The 18,778-nt window shown below is 40.0% G+C and overlaps 1 protein-coding gene and 1 pseudogene across 2 annotated transcripts in view; both read right to left on the bottom strand.

Annotated features, from left to right (window-relative positions):
• BABAM2 (BRISC and BRCA1 A complex member 2) overlaps nt 1-18,778 on the bottom strand; it is a 421,888-nt gene that overhangs the window by 208,247 nt on the left and 194,863 nt on the right. The gene's annotated exons all lie outside the window — the stretch shown is intronic.
• Nucleotides 16,562-17,245, bottom strand: LOC102268836 (BCL2/adenovirus E1B 19 kDa protein-interacting protein 3-like pseudogene; annotated as a pseudogene).

Genomic DNA, 18,778 nt, shown 5'->3' with positions numbered 1-18,778 from the left:
TTTCCCTAATAAGAGTCCTATTATACACAGGACTCTACCACTGGCTTTCTAAATAGTCACATAATATTTCACGTCATGGATTTATTTTGTATTTAACCATTTCCCTAGCAACAGACATTCAGGTTGCCTGTAGTTCTTAGCCACTTGATATTGCTGCAGTAAGTATCTTTGGATAAATACCCTTTAGTAGTGGGACTTCTATTTCTTAGGAGATAATTAAAACTCAGCTTGCTGGGTCAACGGCTATAAACATTTTACATTTAATAGATTGTTTTTCTAAAATTCACATTTGGACCCATGAATTTGCATCAATATGAGAAAGAGCCTCTTTCCGTTCATCCTGAGTAACTAGATGATACTGGCTGTTTCTCTTTCATTTGACACTGGCAATCTGATAGCTGGAAAACTGTACCTCAATTTATATTCAATGAATGAAGCTGGGCCATTTTTTCCCACTTGTTTATAGATTATTTACATTTCTCCTATAAACTTTCCTATCAAATCTTTTGCCCATTTTGCTTAAAGGTTTTTGGGCTTTTTTGTTGTTTTTGTTATTGTTTATTAGATTTACTAAACCTTGTCTATCCCATGTATTATAAATATTTTCTCTTTTTGGCTTCGGACTTTGTCTGGGGGCTCTTCTGACATCAGAAGAAAATTGAGAATTCTATGGGGTTAAATCTGGCTAATAACTCAGAGGTTGTTTAACCGTTTTCTTAGTTGTTCATCTAACACTGTTACACTTTTATTTTTACACGCAGATTTGCAATGCAAGTATATCTGGACTATATCCTTAGGTGGGCTGACAGAGGAAGTGTGTACAAGGAACAAGTAGCGCAGTGCCTGGAACACAGAAGCCACTCAGTGTCTGCTGAATGGATAAATCAATAAACAATTTAATGTTAATTCCTAACCTTCTTCCTCCACACCTAGTGATTTTATAAAAGTTGCTGTCACCAGTGATGTCTGGTAACTAAGTACTGGTTCCTGGCTCCTGTCCTCTCCTCTACCTCCCCTCCCCAGTAAACCAAAGTCCCCAGAACTAGTGGTTTTAAAAGGAAAGCCAAGATTGGGAGTCTGAGTTTATCTATCACTTTTTACTCTTTTATAGATGAGAAAGAATCCAACTTTGTATGTTCCTTTCTATAAAGTAAGGATGGAAAATTTTAAAAATACTTATAGCCTCAGCAAATAGAAACTATGTAATTATATGATTCTAAAACTCATAAAATATCTAAAATTAAGGGTGAAGCTGAGCTTGAAAAAATTCACATTCAGAGAGACAAATTCATTTTATAATCTAAGTGCTAAAGTAGTTCCCTTTGGAGTTAGGGTAGTCACCTTCAGAGAGACAATAAAAAAAGAATTAACATTGAACTGACTTTCAGATACCTTTGCCCAACAACTGAGTTTCCTTGTTAAAGGTCTCTGACTACAAGTCACAGAACTCTGTTAAAATTAAAAAAAAAAAAAAAAACTGAAAAAAATGGGGGCCACTAAAAATCCTTTTAATTAGCAGCTTCATTTCATATGCCTATGAATAACTTATAATTATTTCCCTTTCCTGCTTTTGAACTTTGCATTTCACTACTATTTAAGCAAAGAACAGAAATGCTCAGAGACAGTCCTCCAAACAACCAGGATGACCCTTGTTTACATAATCAACATTTATTATCTGGCATCCTGCAAAAAGTACATGAAACATTAGTCTGAGTATGAAAATAGCTGTTTCTAGGAGTTCCTTTTACGAACTTCTTTAATATGATTTATTCCCCTCGGTGTGGCACATGAGTTTCCCCCGAGCTGGTATTTGATTTCTAATGGATACGTAAGTTTGACTTTGAGAGCTTAAATAAGCCCAAAGAGTTCCAAAAATACAAATCTACACAGTGCTGCTTCCAGTTTCTGCAGCTCTAACAGGCTTGTACATGTGTTCCTTCCCATCTGGGAAATTATAAAAGAAGCTCTTGTCCCATGGTTCTTAGAAGCTAACATTACAGATGATTATTGTAACCACTAATGGCAGCATTTGGAAAACAGGGGGTGGCAACAGTGTAGCAGGGGAAATTTTAAAATGTACAAGTATACATTTTCAGGGCTTCCTATCTGCGCCATTTGAAACTGCAGCAGACTAAAATGGGGTGGGGGGCAATGCCGAATCTGCTAAAGCTGAAACAAAAATACTGCCTCACACCTTTACAAAAGCACGTCAGGCACTGATATGCATATGGCGAGGCAATCATGGCTGTGATATTTTGCTGAGAATTATCAGTGGATTTGGCATGGCACTTGGTTATAGCAGAAAGGGCTTCCTGTGGCTTGCAGTGAATAGTCACTAGATGGTGAGTTCCTTGCAGGCTGGGAGTTTTTCCTGTTCATTTTTGTATCCCCAGTGTCTGGAACATAGTAAATATATAGCAAATTGGTTGAAAAAAACTGAATTAGCACAGGAATGACTGTAAGAGTAAGTAAATGATGGAGTTAAACAGAAAATGCTTTCTGTTACAAAGATTCTCAATATTTATCTCTTCTGTGCCTTAAATCTACAACTAATTCAGATTTTATCAAAGAAAACTCAAATCTGAACCATACATAAGCGAAGGATATACTGACCAATAAAAGTTAACACTCTGCTTAGGTTATAATGGTTTATTTATACACCTTTTCTCCATTGGGGCTCACTGCAATATCAAAAGGGTATAAAAAAGACAATAATTAGCCTTGGAAATGAAAGTAGACACAAGTACAATTTATCATTATGCTATACTTTTTTGATATGCTAATTTTCCAAATGAGGAAAGCAGGCATTAAACAAGCCCCTATATGTTGATCCTATATGTAGGATCAAACCATCAATTAACTAGTTGCTGACAGAAAATATTAGCTGGACAATATATATATTACAAACCACATGTCACATAGGAAGACTGTAAAAAAAAAAAAACTGCCTTTCTCACTTCTAAAAGTTTTACAACAAAACTATAACCATTACTAGTAAAACCAGTTTGTGGACATAAAGACTATAAAGAAGCTATTATCCCGTCTGTCAAAAACAGAGTAAGAACTACTTTGAGTTGTATTTAAAATTATATTAAATAAGACCCAGGATTAATCATGATTCCTAGGGTGACTAAAAACTACGTCTGAGTAAGCACCTCATTATACAAAAGGTATGAGTTTTTTAAAAGATATAAGCAAATTAAAATTTTCCAAAACAGAACCTTATTTTAAAATATACTAAATGAGGTTTGTACTCTAGAGGCCCCAGAATTTTGACAGTATAGATTTGTCATCAGATTACATAAATTTAGGTTTTTCCAAGTCAAGTTTTTTCAAATAAGAGAATGAGACACTCACAATGCTACCATTCATTTAACATGCATGGAACAAAGTAAGTAAAACATATAGTATGTTACAAATACTATGGAGGAAAATTAAAGCTGGAGAAAGGGATAAAGATATATAAAGATAAAGGAGGGAACAGAAGTTTCAAGAGTGGTCAAGACAGCTTATGGAGACTCAGCAGTGGCCTCTCATTACTTGAGACAGGAGATTTACAATAACATGTCCTCTAGATTCACTGTTATATATCAGTATAAGCAGCCCCAGTTAAAATTTGAATTGGATTCTACTAGCATTAAGACATGACAACAAGGAGCTTCCCCAGTGGTCCAGGGGTTAAGACTCCATCTTGCAATGAAGCAGGTACAGATTCGATCCCTGGTGAGGGAACTAAGATCCCACATGCTCCAGGGCAACTGAGTCCGAGGGTCGCAACTAGAGAGTCTATGCACCTCAACTAGAGAGTTGGTGCAGAACAACGAAGATCCTGCACGATGGAAGGAAGATACCGTCTGCCACAACTAAGATGCATTGCAGTCAAAAGAAGACATTAAGCAAAAGAAATACTGTCACCCTGCTTATTTAACTCATATGCAGAGTACATCATGCAAAATGCTGGGCTGGATGAAACACAAGCTGGAATCAAGATTGCCAGGAGAAAAACAATAACCTCAGATATGCTGATGACACTACCCTTATGGCAGAAAGCAAAGAGCAACTAAAAAGCCTCTTGAAGGTGAAAGAGGAGAGTGAAAAAGCTGGCTTAAAACTCAACATTCAAAAAACTAAGATCATGGCATCTGGTCCCATCACTTCATGGCAAATAGATGGGGAAACAATGGAAACAGTGACAGACTTTATTTTCCTGGGCTCCAAAATCACTGCAGATGGTGACTGTAGTCATGAAATTAAAAGACATTTGCTCCTTGGAAGAAGAGCTATGACAAACCTAGACAGTGTATTAAAAAAGCAGAGACATTACCAACAAAGGTCCATATGGTTAAATCTATGGTTTTTCCAGTAGTCATGTATGGATGTGACAGTTTGGACCATAAAGAAGACTGAGAGCTGAAGAATTGATGCTTTTGAAATGTAGTGTTGGAGAAGACTATTGAGAGTCTCTTGGACTGCAAGGAGATCAAACCAATCAATCCTAAAGGAAATCAATCCTGAATATTCATTGGAAGGACTGATGCTGAGGCTGAAGCTCCAATACTTTGGTCACCTGATGCACAGAGCTGACTCACTGGAAAAGACCCTGATGCTGGGAAAGACTGAAGGCAGGAGGAGAAGGGGATGACAGAGGACGAGATGGTTGGATGGCATCACTGACTCAATTGACATGAGTTTGAGCAAGCTCCAGGAGATGGTGAAGGACAGGGAAGCCTGGCGTGCTGCAGTCCATGGAGTTGCAAAGAGTCAGACATGACTGAGCGACTGAACAACAGCAAAAGAAATATGGAAGAATAAGAAAAACGATGTGCCTAAGGGAAGACCTTGGTCTCACTGCTAAGAAGTCTCTGTCCAATAATGACACTACTCGTTTTGGAAATCAGGTCATTTTCTCTTCATCAAAGTGCTGGGAAATATATAAGTGCAAGGAAAGGCAGTTCAGTCAGAAAGCAAAATGGATACAAGAGTAAGGAATCAATGGGCATCATACTGGGCCCTTTGGCCTGCTAGTTGGCTCCCGACCCTGGGCCCCTCTGTTCCATGCAGCAGGGCTTGCAGCACTGGGGTCGGGATTCTGAAAGCCTAGTTACAGCTTATCTCACCACATACTGAGTTCTTGGCTAACACTCACTTCAATATATTGATATATCATGTGAAGACAGCATTTAAGAGAGTTACTTTGGATCTGGTTTCACCAAATGAAGATGAGAATAAAATGATTCTCTTTGCTTAGTCCAGAGAAACTGGGCTACTTCTCATGTGTTTCCCTGACTAACACTTTTGCAGTTGCCATTCCCCTTATAAAAAAACATTTTCTCAGGACTTCCCTGGTCCAGTGGTTAAGACTCCACACTTCCAATGCAGAGGGCACAGGTTCAATCTCTGGTTGAGGAACTAAGATCCCACATGCCATGCCATGCAGCCAAAAAGAAAAAAAAAAAAAAGAGTTCTTTCTCTTGTGATTGTTGAGAAGGGCAGAATAGGTGAAGAGGATTAAGAGGTACAAAACTCCAGTTATAAAATAAGTCAGTCATAGGGATATAATATATAGAATAAGGAATATGGTCAATAATATTGCAATAACTTAGTGTGGGGACAGTTGGTTACTAGCCTGATCATGGTTATCATTTCTTAATGTATGCAGATGTCAAATCACTACGTAGTACACCTGATGCTAACATAATATTGTATCTCAACTATATTTCAATCAAAAAATAAAGTATAATTTAAAAATGCTCTTTCTCTCCTTTTCTTAAGTGGTGTGATTTTAATTTAACTCTGTAAATTCACTCGCTTCATTAAGATTCCTTTCAACTGCACTGTGATCTATGTCTACTCTTGGTAGTTTTTACATGTTGCCTTATGAATTCCTCATGCTATTTAAGCAGTGTAGAGTTTATATTTCAAATAGACTGTGAATTTCTTGAGGGCAGGGTAGAGATCTACTTCCTATTAAGTCTAACAACCACAGGTGACATTTATTAAGGGTTTACTCAATAGTCACTTTGCTTAGTGTTTTATATACATTCTCTCATATAATCACCATGACAACCTTATAAGGTAGGTACTGTTATTACACATTTGCAGATGGAGAAACTGAGGCTGAAAGTGATTAAACGGTGAAAATGCATTTTGAAGTCATGTATGTTGACTCAGAACCCAGACTCCTAGCCACAATGCTATACCCACTGACATGCTGTTGGGCACAAAGAAGAGAGTATCAGTGCTCAGAGAAAAATGTAAAAACTGTGGAAACTCACATGCAGAAAAGGTAGCAGAGATGTGCCGTACATGTACTCTTTCTCCATTTAATGTCTAAATCCTGTGTGCTTCAAACAATCATGAGAAACTTAAGGCACCATTCCCTATTCCCTTTTTATCCCAAGAAGACTATCCTGACTGCATCAATACGTATTCAAAGCAAATTGAAAAGAGTATATGCTTTATGTGTTTTAATGTTTACTTTTAGAAACTGTGGAGCAAGAAATTTAAAATTCTAAGAGTACAAAGACTAAAAGCTATAAAGATCACCATGCCAAACAAAATGTATTCATTTGACATCTTTACACAGACTCATTGAAGGAAGAAGGATGGCTTCTCTGAGAACACTGATGAGGGCTGTGGAGTTCTAAGGCATAATATCAACCTTCCTTCAATTGTATGTACGATTAGGCACATTCTATGATTAACTAGGGCTTCCCTGGTGGCTCAGATAGTAAAGAATCTGCCTGCAATGTGGGAGACCTGGGTTCGATTCCTGAGTTGGGAAGATCCCCTGGAGGAGGGCATGGCAACTCCCTCCAGTATTCTTGCCTGGAGAATCCCTGTGAACAGAGGAGTCTGACCAGCTATAGTCCATGGCGTCACAAAGAGTCGGACACGACTGAGTGACTAAGCACAGCACAGCACAGCACATGATTAACTAACTACACTCTGTGGAAATAAGAAGAGCTTATCATCAGGTCGGGAAAGGATAACTGCCATATTCTTGAAACAGCAGCTCTAAGAGGGGGAGTCCCAAACACCAGGATGGAGCTGCTGTCACCACCGTGTTTCCTAAAAGTGACATCTTGAGTTCATTCCTATGAGATGTCATGATATAGTATAGGTCTAGCGTTTTTCTAATTTATATCTTGCTTATTATTTTCATAAACAGAAACCATTTTACTGCCCTCATTTATGCAGGAATCTGCTTGTGAAGCTGTACTCACCCCTAATATGTTGGTTATAGCTTCTGTTTATAAAACTAAATTGAAACACATGTTGTACAAATAACTTTGGGGAAAAAGAATTCCTGGTTCTTTCAAAACAATCATAATGAAGATTTCACTAGTCAACTACTGTCTCAACAGTTATTATACCTAACAGACATAGTCTTGAGAACACCAACCTTCTGACTAAATGGTGTGTGAAATGGAGCCTTTTCTCTAGAAAGCTGGAGGCTGGGGGGATAGGAGGGCGGGTGGGGAGTTGCAATACAGCCAAGGTCCTCATTAGAAGCACAGAATATTCCCTGGCTTCCACTACCTTCTCTCCTCACCAACATTTTTAGAGAAAGAACCTGGAGTGTGGGATTTCCTCTATTACTGTAAAAATGTATTCTTAATGAGTTGATAAGAAGCTAAGCTTATTTATATAAGCATCAGTTTCTGCAACTGTTTTACAAATTGTACCAAACCACATCCTCAGACATCTGAGTTGTGATTTTACGCACACCTACTGATAGAAACCTTGTGCCAGACTGTTCTCCAGGAGCCCAAGAAAACAAGTTAAAACAATAGTGAGTTTTCTTTAAGCACACATGGAACAAATATGAACACCATTTACCACATCCTCAGTATGTCTCCAAAACTTAACAAAAAGGTAGATAAAGCTTTTACATAGGAGTTCATATGGCTTTTTGTAAAGGATTGAAAACACAGATTTGAAATGAAAGCTGATATAGTGGACATCTGTGATACTACTTGGCTGACACCTTCTCTTCTCCTGGGAAGCCCTTTTCTCTTCCAGTCCCCACTCCTAGACCCCAATCCTTACAGTACCTGGCAGAGATACCAGTTCCAACCCCCTGTGAAGAGCTGAGCAGTCCCTAGAAGAGTGACCTAGTTCTTTTGCAGAGGCAAAAGAAACTGTCAGTAGCTATGTTCCCCATCCGCAAAAGAGGCCAGGCTATCATGAGAGAACAAAGCCCACACCCTAGAGAAGGCAAAAGGAGAAGAGGGCAGCAGAGGATGAGATAGTTGGTTGGCATCACCAACTCAACGGACATGAACTTGGGCAAACTCTGGGAGATAGTGAGGGACAGGGAGGCTTGGCATGCTGCAGTCCATGGGTCGGACATGGACTTAGTGACTGAACAGTAACAATGACAATCAAGAGAAGGAGAGCTGAGAGAAAAGAGAGTCCTGGCAGCACGCACCCCCATGTGCTTGGTCCAGCTGTGTCCTGCTCCTCCTGTTGTTTGCCTTCAACCTTTTTCTGACTTCAGAAAGCCAATAAATTGCCTACGTGCTTCAGCTGGTTGGAGGTAGTTTTCCTTCATGTACAATCAACATTTTCTCTCGTAAATGATTAAACTGACTCATACAGATGATAACCATGGCAAATGGAAATTTACAGAATTAAGTGCTAAAAAGAGACTTTCATCCTTGAGTTATCTAAATACTTGATGCATACTATTAAATGCCAGGCTCTAATCAGAACCTGGAAAGGGCTTTTAGGACTGAGAGGTGCAGCATGCCTCTGCACGTGCCAGAAGAAAGCTTTACTGGAGCAATCTGCCTCAGCACCAGGCTACGGCTGCAACTAGGCTATTTCCCGGCACTTACTGCTTCTCATCCGGGAAGATCTGAAACGGCAGAGTAACCCACCCCAAGCCTTGGATGGAACAGCCTGCCCTCACTGTTCTGTAGCCTCCCTAACCTCACCCAATGAAGGAAAATGGATCAGGGGTGCCAATGCTAATGGATGTCAAACCATAGCGGCTCGCTATTTGAACACATACACTGCTTTGCAAGTTTATTACACAACTTAACAACTGGCACAAAAATGGTGATGTTTTAGCTGCTGTTAAGTCGCTTCAGTCCGGAGAAGGCAATGGCACTCCAGTACTCTTGCCTGGAAAATCCCATGGACAGAGGAGCCTGGTGGGCTGCAGTCCCTGGGGTCGCTAAGAGTCGGACACGACTGAGTGACTTCACTTTCACTTTTCACTTTCATGCATTGGAGAAGGAAATGGCAACCCACTCCAGTGTTCTTGCTTGGAGAATCCCAGAGACAGAGGAGCCTGGTGGGCTGCAGTCCCTGGGGTCGCTAAGAGTCGGACACGACTGAGTGACTTCACTTTCACTTTTCACTTTCATGCATTGGAGAAGAAAATGGCAACCCACTCCAGTGTTCTTGCCTGGAGAATCCCAGGGATGGGGGAGCCTGGTGGGCTGCCGTCTATGGGGTCGCACAGAGTCGGACACGACTGAAGCAGCTTAGCAGTAGCAGCCTATGCCTTGGAGCAACTAAACCCATGCGCTACAACTACTGAGACTGTTCTAAGATCACACGAACTTCAATTCCTAAAGCCCACACACCTAGAGCTACTACTCCACAACAAGAGAAGTCACCACAGTGAGAAGCCTGCTTATAGAAAGGAGAGTAGCCTCCGCTCACAGAACTAAAGAAAGCCCTCACAGAAACGAAGACCCAGCACAGTCAAAAATAAATAAATAAATAAATTTTAAAAAGTGTTTCCTCATCTATAAAATAAGGATAATAAAAATATCCACTTTTTTTCTCATCAGATTGTTTACTATAAACTACAAGTGCAATTACAGATTTCATCATCTATTATAAGAGCCAGAAATCCATTATTTGGGCTCTGGTCCAAAATATGACTATGAAAAGAATGAAAATCAGGCCCTAAAGTTACGTTTTTAAATTACTGACCAATATCAGGGAATTTGTTGAACTGACCTCAGGGCCTCCTATAGTTAGAACAATGAGTACAAGATAGAGATGGTCAAAACCCACTTGTTAAATGGACAAATGAATCCAGCTCACAGTGATTTTTCACTTTTGTATTGAGAAGTTTGTTATTTCTCTAAAGGTTTGGCTCTCTGAGTTTTAGTTCTTCCGAGGCACAGTGTCAAAGGTATGTGTTTTATCACAGCCGTCATAGCCCTCTGCAAACCATGGGTATTCAAAACACACATTACGGGAAAAGGAAAGGTCTTTCCTCACTGAAGGCCACACAGTCTAGGCTGGTACAGCCCTTAACAATCAAGACTGTGGAATGATGTTTTGACTATTTAACAGTCTATGCCCCCTTTTAAAGAAAAAAAGCTGAATTCATTAATTTTACAAATATCTTTGATAACCTTTTAGGACAGGGACTGTTCTAGACACTCCAGTTCAGTTCAGTCACTCAGTCATGTCCGACTCTTTGCGACCCCATGAATTGCAGCAGGCCAGGCCTCCCTGTCCATCACCAACTCCTGGGGAGTCCACCCAAACCCATGAGTCAGTGATGCCATCCAACCATCTCATCCTCTGTTGTCCCCTTCTCCTCCTGCCCTCAATCTTTCCCAGCATCAGGGTCTTGTCAAATGAGTCAGCTCTTCGCATCAGGTGGCCAAAGTACTGGAGTTTCAGCTTCAACATCAGTCCTTCCAATGAACATCAGGACTGATCTCCTTTAGGATGGACTGGTTGGATCTCCTTGCACTCCAAGGGACTCTCCAGAGTCTTCTCCAACACCACAGTTCAAAAGCATCAATTCTTCGGCGCTCAGCTTTCTTTATAGTCCAACTCTCATATCTATACATGAACACTGGAAAAACCATAGCCTTGACTAGACGGACCTTTGTTGACAAAGTAATGTCTCTGCTTTTGAATATGCTGTCTGCTGCTGCTAAGTTGCTTCAGTCGTGTCCAACTCTGTGCGACCCCATAGACGGCAGCCCACCAGGCTCCCCCGTCCCTGGGATTCTCCAGGCAAGAACACTGGAGTGGGTTGCCATTTCCTTCTCCAATGCATGAAAGTGAAAAGTGAAAGTGAAGTCACTCAGTCGTGTCCGACTCTTAGTGACCCCATGGACTGCAGCCTACCAGGCTCCTCCATCCATGGGATTCTCCAGGCAAAAGTACTGGAGTGGGGTGCCATTGCCTCCTCCTACAGAAATATAAATAAAAACTGTAAGAGTTTGCATGTTTTTGTATTTTTTTCAGTAAGACGTGCTAAATGTGGGCATCACAGGAAGCAACAGGTTCTTTTTATTTTATTTTATTTTTTTAGCAACAGGTTCTTATGGCATTGGCAAAAGTGTATGAAAGTAGCTGAGCACAGAACCAGGCATGAAGAAGGGGCTCGTTAAACGCTGTTTCATTTCTCTTATTCCTTCCTCCCTGACTCCGGGTCTGAGATCATATCCATTGCCATGCTATTCTTCCTACTGTTAAAGCTCCACCCTTTCCTCTCCTTGTAGGTGGCTTGGAGTTATGGGGCTTAGAGATTCTTCCTGGGAGGTTCTGTGAGTGAGGACAGAAGGAAAAGGCACCCTAAAAGCGCATAACACTGTTGCACCCACCCACCCAGCCAGTCTCTTCGCACAAACTGTTTGGTGCCCATGGCAACTAGGCAATTGGTTACTTCCACGTGATTTGAGCCACCTGGTACCGCACCCTCATTAATTGGCGAGAATCAAAAACCACAGGTGCTAGCACAGAAAATGGAACCTACTAGACACTCTCTCCTTAAAGTATTATAATGAGATCTTCTAATTTGCATATTGATGTTATCTTCAGAAACTAAAGGGCAGCTAGGAGCTCTGAAAAAATCTAGTGGCTTGGAGCCATATCCCTCTGGAACTGGCTGGATGAATGATTTCAAAATGGAAAAGAGCTTTGAGAAGTAAATACTACATCTTTCTCTCAGACTCAAAAGTGCCCCCTGGCATTCCAGCCTCTACAAGGTATCTTTCCAACCTCATTTCCACACTACGTCACTGACACACCCTAACTGCAGCAGCTGCCCACACACCATCCTGCCACTCAATTCTGAATGCCTTCTTCCAACCCTGCATCCCTCAACCCCAAACCCCCCAATTCTATCTGCTCTCTGATGTCACACTCAGCTGCCATGTCCTCTCACAAGACTTCCTGGCCCTGCCCTCTGATGTAATGGTTTCTCCTCCGGGATCCTACAGATGTTTAGCTACACCCTTCATATGATAACATCTGATTGTTTTGTCTGTGTTTTAAAGTTACTTACATGTGTGCTCTTATCATGTATCTGGCTGAGTTCCTTAAGGGCAGTGTCGCATTCACTGTTGTATTCCCAGTGCCTACTATATAGGTGCCTACCACAAAAGTAGGCACCCAGTAAATATTTGATGAACAAATGTATGAATATATGTATGAAAAAAAATGACTACATTTGCTTGCCAGGAAACTACTGATCCAAAACTGCGTTCCACAAGCAGACTTCCCTTGCAGAAATAGCAGAGGTCTATGTTTCTTATTAATTTGACCTTCCAATATAAATTAGTAGGTGTAATTTTGGGCAGAATGAGCCATTATCCTTGGATTCAGGATATCCTCTAGAATAATAGGAAAATTCAAGTTCTAACACTTGACTGAGAGATCAAACCCTACAAGATAAAAAGGCAAAAGCAATCTTTTTGCCATTTCTAATCAACTTCCAAATAACACACCATGTGCTATCACTAAGTCAGTACTCATTTATTATTTACCTACCATGTACAAGACATTTTGATGGAAACAATAAGGGAAAAAATGGCAAGAATCCATCTCCCAACTTCATATGTAAAAACATGAAGATGAGAAACTTTTTTTTCTTCCTTCTTAAATAAGAGATCCAGTAAGATAAGACATGATTAATCATTATAAGGTAAGGCCGAAAAACTCATCAGTTCTTCTATGTGTTAAGAGTGAATTCATCAGACTTTTTCTGACATTAGACTTTTATAAGGAAATAAAGCAGGAGAGTAATGAGCATCCTAAGTGAAAAAATGCAAAACTTTTACAAGTAGTAAAAAGCAGGAAAAGGAGCTCTAACTTTCCCAGCCTGGAAGATGCTAAACAGCAAGTCCTGGTGTTTTCCCAGGAAAACAGTTCTACCACTTTGGTATTCCAGGTTATCTAGTTCAAAACTCGTACAGACAGAGAACCAGTTCCAGATCCCAAATGCAGGTGTGGTATTACCTTCCTGAACAGCCAGCAGCTGAAGCCTATGTGGGTGGAGCCTCGCTAATCAGACCAACAGCATCAGCTTCACCTTGGGGACACTTATAACAAAGGACTAGATGATCTCTAGAACATTAAAGTCTGAGAAGCACTGACTTAGAGAAATGACATTTAAGGAAGAGAAAACAGGTTCAAAAATAAAGAGAGAACTGAAAAGCAATGGACTGAGATATTCATCCTGTGATTAAACAGAACACAGAGGAACTGTGATGTCACACGGGGCTGTGGAAGGTATCGTAGACAAAGTTTAGGATTTAAAAATAAGTCTCTGTGGCATATTCCAAAAACTCAGAGTTTAATGGAGGAAAGAACTGTGGTAGAAGCTGAAAAGTACAATAAGATATTTCTCAAAAATTCTTCTAACTGGCCACATCCATAAGCTATGGAGGAGCCAGAGAAAGGGGCCAGATCAAGAGAGCTCGTATTGTGGACACTATCCCCTTTGGGTCAATGATACTGGTAACGTGCCAAAGGTGAAAGGACTCGAGTCAAGGGTAAATAAAATCAGAGAATGTTAAAAAAAAAACAAAAAAACCTTTAGAGATCTGGGCCAGGGGTTGTAACCTCGTGCTCTGAGGAAAACTTGGGATCATGTGTACCTACAAGTGTCTTAAGAGCAACTACTACTGTGTTTTGCATACTGGGCACCGGGAGAAAGATTTCACTTGTAAGAAGGTTTCTATTATATTAAAAATAGAGTTCGTAGCCATTGATTCCAACACCCACACTTCGTAGATTTATAGATGGAGAAACTTAGATAAGGGAAGTGATTTGTCTGATGTGTAGAGCTGATTAGTCACAGGGCTGAAACCAAAACTCATGACTGCTGATTCTTGCCTCAATGCTTCTTTTCACTACATCAATCTACTACATCCAAATCTGCTTCAAAAACTGTGCCACTTACTAAATGAGGTCTGTGTGAATCAAAAAGAAAATGTAAGACCCCCAAAGAGGAGGAAGTTATGAAGAGTGGAAATTTTCTTATGAAGAACATATTATACTAAAAGGTTCCCAAAATGAAAAACTCAATGTTGGACTTAGCATAACTATTGAGTATGTGGCTTTGTTATTTAGAACTTGACTAATTATAGAAATGCTGATGACTAGATTTAGATCAACTAAAAATTGAGTTAGACTTTATCACTGGCTTGGGTTAGTGAAGAATACTTCATTTCTAAGCTAATAACAGGTTGAAGATAGACCAATTGATGAACATTTGCAGTTTTGTGCTTATGAAAAGAAATTGTGACATTTCACGATGCATAAATGATGATCAAAGTACTGAAGCATCCAAGCAAGTTGCAATTCTCCAGGGAAGCTATTAACAGCTTAACATTTCTGGTTCACATTGGAATGTGGATTAAACTTACTAAAAAAACCTTTATATTAATATCGAATAAGCATGAAAGAATGTTATTAAGCAGATTAGGTTGAACCCTTTAAGTTCCAGGCTCTCTTGGGTCTGTTAATTACAGAATCAAATGTTGGTTAAGTGTACAAGAAAACCTGCACAATAATCCAAAACAGGTTTCATGAACTATGTTAAAAAAACAAATAATCAAACTATTAAAAAAAAATACAAGGGCAGACAGAACACCTTCCCAATGCCTCAGCAAACTAAACTGGGCTTCTCCCCAAGATAAACCATGACTGGACCTACTACAGCCTATGCACCATGGGCAAAATATATTGCAGATTTCTTTTCTTTTCTTCTGCCTTCAATTAGTTCCATTCTCCTTCTTTTTTTTTTTTAATTTAATTTTATTTTTAAACTTTACAATATTGTATTAGTTTTGCCAAATATCGAAATGAATCTGCCACATTCTCCTTCTATACTGATTATATCTTTGGTGCTGACCTCAGGACTCATTCATTCATTCATCCCTATAAACATGTTATTAATGCCCTACTATGTGTTAGGCACCACCCAGAAGGTGCTAGGAACACACGCCCTCAAAATCTTCAGAGACAAGTAGGAAAACTAAATAAACAATAAAAAAATAATAACCGACCATTTGATTAAAACTGTTAGAATAAAGGTATATTATAATGCAGGTGTGAACTTCTGGTAGAAAAAAGGAAAGGAGTTAAAGAAAGGGCAAAACTGACTGTCACATGCAGCTTTTTAAGGAGATAACGTTGAGCTTCCCGGGTGGCTCAGTGGTAAAGAATCCCCCTGTCAAGCAGGAGACGGGGGTTCGATCCCTGTGTCGGGAAGATCCTCTGGAAAAGGAAACTGCCACCCACTCCAGTATTCTTGCCTGGGATATCCCACAGACAGGGGAGCCTGGCTGACTACAGTTGCAAAAGAGTCAGACACAACTTAGTTACTAAATGACATCAAGGAGATAATGCTTTTAGTTGGAAGGAATCACAGTGCTCTGAAGGAATAGAAAGTATAAGGAAGTGAAAGGAAGAAAGAAGAGCACGTGGAAAGATATGGGGGTACAGAGGCATATGGCACACCCAGGGCAGGGTTCAGAAAGGCTGAAACAATGGATACTAGTGAGGAGGGGTGACAGATGAAGCTGAATGAGTCTATATATAAATATTTGGCTGCACCGGGTTTTAGTTGTAGCATGTGGGATCTTTAGTTGTGGCATGTGAGATCTAGTTCCCTGACCAGGGGTGGAACCTGGGCTCCCTGCATTGGGACTGTGGAGTCTTAGCCACTGGACCACTGGCCCACAGGAAAGTTCCGGGACAAGTTTAAGGGCCTGACCATAAACAACTTCGATCCATTTCAGCCAAGGAGTTGTTTTTTTTTTTTTTTAATAACTTTAGTGCCCAGGATATTTTTTTTCCTTGTGTCTTATTTTGTCTGTTTTATTTGTTTTTGTTTTCTTTTTTCATAAGTTTAGTGAAGCTTGTCTTTGTCTTGAAAAACAAAACACCAAAGCTTTCATATCATTTGCAACCTGATCTAGTTTGAAGAGACAGGTGGGAGTTATCTTGCAAGAGTAAGATTTATACCATGAAGGATGCAGTTCCAGGTCTGGTGGTACTGAGAGGAGACAATGGCATTCTTGACAAAATTACAATCCGCTGGTGGCATCTGCAGAAAAGAAGCCGTTGCGAATTTCTAAACAAGAGTAAACTCTTATTAGAAAATTCTAAAGTGTTTTACAGGCCAAAAAGGGAATGAGCTTAGTAAAATGCCTCAACAAAGTTGGAATAAAATACTGGATTTGAGAATTACTGGAACTTGGATATGTTAAAAGAGGGTGGAGGTTGGGTCATGCTTACAATGGTCTCAAGTTCAAATGAATTACTGTGAGAAGACACCACATTACAAGTCACACACTGGCTTGAGGGCTCCTCTCTTCCCTCGGTAGGTGCTGGCAGAAGGTGTGCTCAGTCATTTTCCAATGTAGATGCTGAGCCCCAAAGCCAAAACATGGAAGAGGAAGAGAGATGGAATGAATACCTTAAGAAACTCTGCAGAGAAGATCCCCCCTTTCTTCATGGCCCCACTTTAACTCCTGCTTAAGGAAATGGAATGTTTAGGGTGCCTGAAGTGGAACTCCTTGGGTAGAATGTTTTCAGGTCTACTGGATCAGTCAGACACCCAGACTATGCTTTTCTTCAGAGCATCCACTTCTTTCTCTCCTTCTGCAACTTCTTCTGACTGAGAGCTATGGTCCTTGCTGGTGTGCATTTCCATATCAAACATGACCTGCCCATCTTGTGGAAGGGCTGTTGCAGTGAGAACTGCTTCTTGAACTGCTCTGTCTGGATTCATGCTGTGCATCCAAAAGAATCTTCTCCATGTCCCCGCTATGGATGGAGTATGAGAAGGTACGTGCTCCAGCCCCCCATTCCTCCCATTGCCATTATCGTTGCCATTGCTGCTGTTCACGGGGAGCTCCACCCAGGAACTGTTGAGGCCAGCAGGCAGTGGCAGAGACTGTTCACCTCTCTCACAGTTGTTGTTGTGCAGGGGCAGTGGCTGTTCTACTAAATGAGGTGACATTGTCAGGCGGCTGAAGAGCTGCAGCCCCGAATCAAGGACCTTCTCCAGTTCTCAGGCAGCAACACAACCAAAGAGTTTGTTTTTTTAAGGGCAAGGCAATAATGGATTACAAACAAAGTAATGACATGATCAGATTGCTCTACAAAGAACATTCTAGCAGCTTGCAGGGCGAGACTAAATGCAGGAAGGGGGAGCTCTACAGTGGGCCAGAGCAGAACACGAAGGATGTCCCCATAGAAAGGCAATTTGGTGCAGGATGTCTGAGCCCAAGTGGAGCGCAGAAGGTGCCCACATGACGGAGGGACAGCAGAAACACTGGGACATATGTAACCAATTGGTTACATATTGGTTACATATATAACCAATGTAATATAGCTATAATATATTATAGACAATGGGAAGTATATCCAAAATATATTATGGATAATGGGATTTATCGCTTTCAAAGAAGAAAGATACAAATATGTATAAACAAATTCAACATATTAAATTGGAAATGGAGGTATCAGTATGAACATGGTTGGTTAATACACACAGATTAGATATAGAAATAACACTGAGCATCAAAATAAACAATGATGCTACCTGACTATATAGCCCATTAACTCAAACAGGAAATCATGGGTCCATGCTGCTGTAAAGAAAGTTAGATGAAAAACAGGATATTTGTATAGTTTCAAAGGACAACCCCACAAAATCCTTACTGATTACATTTTAAAAAAAAGCAAATTTGCTGTAGAGAGCCTTACAGATACCAATTTAAACAAGTCATCAAGGTGATCATACCAATCAGTAAACAGATCAGATGTGTCACTTGAGGTGCAGTGAGAACACAGCACCACGTCTGTGCTATCCCTGCCACAGATGCATACATGGAATCCAATCATGGCTGAGCATCGGACAACCCATATTCACACATTTTAAAAAACTGGTCTATAATCTTCAAAAAGGTTGTGAATGGCAAGGAAAAATTGAGGAACTATTAAAAATTGAAGAGCCATGACAAAAGAATAGAATCCATGATTCTAAGTGGAATCCTTCTCTCCATTAGGAAATCAGGGGGACAAATGGCAAAATTTGAATAAGGTCTTACATTGGATGGTAGTACTACATCAATGTTTATTTCCTGGTTTTATAACTATACTGGAATTGCGTAGGAAAATGTACTTATTTTTAAGAAATATGTTACAGTATATGAAGATCAAGGGCATCACATTGCAACTTACTCTCAAATGGTTAAAAAAAATGCTTTGTATTGTTCTTACATTTCTAGTATGAATTTGATATTGTTCCAAATATAAAAAAGGAAAGAATTAATAGATGATAAAAATCCAGACCAGACCATACAAAGACACTGTTCTTTAGGAAGAAAAAGGAGGAGAGGAGTTGGAATCTTAAATTAGAAACCCATTATACACGTTTTAAAGTCTTATGGTACATGTTTATGCTTAACTGCATAATAAAATATATATAATTCTCAAATCACAACACAGTTAAGTAATTTCTCCAAATACTGCCATTTTCCCCCAAATT

The sequence above is a fragment of the Bos mutus genome, chromosome 11 (genome assembly GCF_027580195.1).
Source record: "Bos mutus isolate GX-2022 chromosome 11, NWIPB_WYAK_1.1, whole genome shotgun sequence".
Taxonomy (NCBI): Eukaryota; Metazoa; Chordata; class Mammalia; order Artiodactyla; family Bovidae; genus Bos; species Bos mutus.
The sequence above is the reverse complement of the archived record's forward strand: the minus strand, read 5'-3'. Positions and strand labels throughout refer to the sequence as shown.